The sequence below is a fragment of the Pecten maximus genome, chromosome 1 (assembly GCF_902652985.1).
Source record: "Pecten maximus chromosome 1, xPecMax1.1, whole genome shotgun sequence".
NCBI lineage: Eukaryota > Metazoa > Mollusca > Bivalvia > Pectinida > Pectinidae > Pecten > Pecten maximus.
In genome coordinates, this window is record NC_047015.1 from 55691068 (window position 1) to 55696365 (window position 5298).

Consider the following 5298-nt stretch of genomic DNA (forward strand, 5'->3'; position numbering starts at 1 on the left):
TTGGTCAGATACACGACGATTTAGACTGGTACACTCTCTAATGGTTAGATACACGACTATTTAGACGATTACACTGTCTATTGGTTAAATACACGACTATTTAGACTGGTACACTCTCTATTGGTCAGATGCACGACTATTTAGACTGGTACACTCTCTATTGGTCAGATGCACGACTATTTAGACTGGTACACTCTCTATTGGTCAGATACACGACTATTTAGTCGGGTACACTCTCTATTGGTCAGATACAGGACGATTTAGACTATTACACTCTCTATTGGTCAGATACACGACGATTTAGACTGGTACACTCTCTATTAGTCAGATACACGACTATTTAGACTGGTACACTCTCTATTGGTTAGATACACGACTATTTAGACTAGTACGCTCTCTATTGGTCAGATACACGACGATTTAGACTATTACACTGTCTATTGGTCAGATACACGACTATTTAGTCTGGTACACTCTCTATTGGTCAGATACACGACTATTTAGAATATTACACTGTCTATTGGTAACATACACGACTATTTAGATTGGTACACTCTCTATTGGTCAGATACACGACTATTTAGACTGGTACACTCTCTATTGGTCAGATACACGACTATTTAGACTGGTACACTCTCTATTGGTCAGATACACGACAATTTAGGCTGGTAGACTCTCTATTGGTCAGATACACGACTATTTAGACTGGTACACTCTCTATTGGTCAGATACACGACTATTTAGAATGGTACACTCTCTATTGGTCAGATACACGACTATTTAGACTGGTACACTCTCTATTGGTCAGATACACGACTATTTAGACTAGTACATTCTCTATTAGTCAGATACACGACAATTTAGACTGGTACACTCTCTATTGTTCAGATACACGACTATTTAGAATATTACACTGTCTATTGGTAACATACACGACTATTTAGATTGGTACACTCTCTATTGGTCAGATACACGACTATTTAGACTGGTACACTCTCTATTGGTCAGATACACGACAATTTAGACTGGTACACTCTCTATTGGTCAGATACACGACAATTTAGGCTGGTAGACTCTCTATTGGTCAGATACACGACTATTTAGACTGGTACACTCTCTATTGGTCAGATACACGACTATTTAGAATGGTACACTCTCTATTGGTCAGATACACGACTATTTAGACTGGTACACTCTCTATTGGTCAGATACACGACTATTTAGACTAGTACATTCTCTATTAGTCAGATACACGACAATTTAGACTGGTACACTCTCTATTGTTCAGATACACGACTATTTAGACTATTACACTCTCTATTGGTCAGATACACGACTATTTAGTCTGGTACACTCTCTATTAGTCAGATACACGACTATTTAGAATAGTACGCTCTCTATTGGTCAGATACACGACTATTTAGACTATTACACTGTCTATTGGTCAGATACACGACTATTTAGACTGGTACACTCTCTATTGGTCAGATACACGACTATTTAGACTAGTACACTCTCTATTGGTCAGATACACGACTATTTAGACTGGTACACTCTCTATTGGTTAGATACACGACTATTTAGACTGGTACACTCTCTATTGGTCAGATACACGACTATTTAGACTGGTACACTCTCTATTGGTCAGATACACGACTATTTAGACTGGTACACTCTCTATTGGTCAGATACACGACTATTTAGACTAGTACACTCATTATTTGTCAGATACACGACTATTTAGACTGGTACACTCTCTATTGGTCAGATACACGACTATTTAGTCTGGTACACTCTCTATTGGTCAGATACACGACTATTTAGACTGGTACACTCTCTATTGGTCAGATGCACGACTATTTAGACTAGTACACTCTCTATTGGTCAGATACACGACTATTTAGTCTGGTACACTCTCTATTGTTCAGATACACGACTATTTAGACGATTACACTGTCTATTGGTTAGATACACGACTATTTAGACTGGTACACTCTCTATTGGTGAGATACACGAATATTTAGACTAGTACACTCTCTATTGGTCAGATACACGACTATTTAGACTAGTACACTCTCTATTGGTCAGATACACGACTATTTAGGCTGGTACACTCTCTATTGGTCAGATACACGACTATTTAGACTGGTACACTCTTTATTGGTCAGATACACGACTATTTAGGCTGGTACACTCTCTATTGGTCAGATACACGACGATTTAGACTAGTACACTCTCTATTGGTCAGATACACGACTATTTAGACTAGTACACTGTCTATTGGTCAGATACACGACTATTTAGTCGGGTACACTCTCTATTGGTCAGATACAGGACGATTTAGACTATTACACTCTCTATTGGTCAGATACACGACGATTTAGACTGGTACACTCTTTATTGGTCAGATACACGAATATTTAGACTAGTACACTCTCTATTGGTCAGATACACGACGATTTAGACTGGTACACTCTCTAATGGTTAGATACACGACTATTTAGACTGGTACAATCTCTATTGTTCAGATACACGACTATTTAGACGATTACACTGTCTATTGGTTAAATACACGACTATTTAGACTGGTACACTCTCTATTGGTGAGATACACGAATATTTAGACTAGTACACTCTCTATTGGTCAGATACACGACTATTTAGACTAGTACACTCTCTATTGGTCAGATACACGACTATTTAGGCTGGTACACTCTCTATTGGTCAGATACACGACTATTTAGACTAGTACACTCTCTATTGGTCAGATACACGACTATTTAGTCGGGTACACTCTCTATTGGTCAGATACAGGACGATTTAGACTATTACACTCTCTATTGGTCAGATACACGACGATTTAGACTGGTACACTCTTTATTGGTCAGATACACGAATATTTAGACTAGTACACTCTCTATTGGTCAGATACACGACGATTTAGACTGGTACACTCTCTAATGGTTAGATACACGACTATTTAGTCTGGTACACTCTCTATTGGTCAGATACACGACTATTTAGACTGGTACACTCTCTATTGGTGAGATACACGAATATTTAGACTAGTACACTCTCTATTGGTCAGATACACGACTATTTAGACTAGTACACTCTTTATTGTTCAGATACACGACTATTTAGACGATTACACTGTCTATTGGTTAAATACACGACTATTTAGACTTGTACACTCTTATTGGTCAGATACACGACTATTTAGACTAGTACACTCTCTATTGGTCAGATACACGACTATTTAGACTGGTACACTCCCTATTGGTCAGATACACGACTATTTAGACTAGTACACTCTCTATTGGTCAGATACACGACTATTTAGACTGGTACACTCTCTATTGGTCAGATACACGACAATTTAGGCTGGTAGACTCTCTATTGGTCAGATACACGACTATTTAGACTGGTACACTCTCTATTGGTCAGATACACGACTATTTAGAATGGTACACTCTCTATTGGTCAGATACACGACTATTTAGACTGGTACACTCTCTATTGGTCAGATACACAACTATTTAGACTGGTACACTCTTTATTAGTCAGATGCACGACTATTTAGACTGGTACACTCTGCTGGACGAATGTAAAAGGCAACAGCGTTAACGCCTTGGAGTTCTTTGAGGCTACAGTCCAATTTAGTCTATATATTGACTTACCAGGGACACAGAAAGGACACATTTCATACCTTATTGTTAACTAGCTAGGGCTGTTGGGTGGCGTGCTGTTTATTCTTTTCTTTTAGACTGGTATTTGATTACTTGATTGTACACGGTTGGTGTAGGGTAATTTTCCCAACGATATGGATTTCATTCGGGTATTTATGTTTTCATTATGAACCCCATTACTTTTCGATCAGGGCCAGCACATGCTAAACATGTAAGCTAGCATGTTTAAAAAGGTATAATGAATAAAGTTCGATATGTGTGTTTGTATTCTGATTACCTGGGACTCATATACCATACACAAATAAACAGCTTTAAATCATCTGAGTTTAACCAAAATATTTACAGTTTTTTGTACGGTTGGACTTGGAAGTAGTATATACCGTTTAAGACTATTTGTCCATTAAATACTGTCAGCATTTCAGGTACAAAAATATATTTCGATCATAAAATTTGCACTCGATGACGACTTGCAAAGCTGTTTGATGATTTTTCCGATAACAGATATTTTGATCATTATATTTTACGGGAAGAGGATTTTGTTTTTACCATTCCTCTTTCCATTGGACGGGTACATGACGTTTGTATTTCTGAACTCCGCCCTGAAGGAGCAATACCCTAACCCCTGTATAGATTGTGAGAGTCCCAGCCGAGAAAGCAATGCCCTAACCCCTGTGTGGATAGTTATAGTCCCAGTCGAGAAAGCAATGCCCTAACCCATATGAGGATAGTTATAGTCCCAGCCGAGAAAGCAATGCCCTAACCCATATGAGGATAGTTATAGTCCGAGCCGAGAAAGCAATGCCCTAACCCATATGAGGATAGTTATAGTCCCAGCCGAGAAAGCAATGCCCTAACCCATATGAGGATAGTTATAGTCCCAGCCGAGAAAGCAATGCCCTAACCCATATGAGGATAGTTATAGTCCGAGCCGAGAAAGCAATGCCCTAACCCATATGAGGATAGTTATAGTCCCAGCCGAGAAAGCAATGCCCTAACCCATATGAGGATAGTTATAGTCCCAGCCGAGAAAGCAATGCCCTAACCCATATGAGGATAGTTATAGTCCCAGCCGAGAAAGCAATGCCCTAACCCATATGAGGATAGTTATAGTCCCAGCCGAGAAAGCAATGCCCTAACCCATAGTGAGGATAGTTATAGTCCCAGCCGAGAAAGCAATGCCCTAACCCATATGAGGATAGTTATAGTCCGAGCCGAGAAAGCAATGCCCTAACCCATATGAGGATAGTTATAGTCCGAGCCGAGAAAGCAATGCCCTAACCCATATGAGGATAGTTATAGTCCCAGCCGAGAAAGCAATGCCCTAACCCATATGAGGATAGTTATAGTCCCAGCCGAGAAAGCAATGCCCTAAGCATTGACTGTATGGATATAACCAGGATTTATATTTCACCTTGTATCTTAACGTCCCTGTTGTTTGCTTTCATCAAGCCCTGATCTCCCTGGGGTATTTTGTTGTTGAACTCATTGTAGGCAGCGAGCATGTGACAAATGTCATCTGATCAAGCAAAGGAAAGATGTATTATTTGTCATTCACGTGACCAGATAGGTAATTATAAGGAAACAGGAAGAAGACGGGCGCTTCATGTGA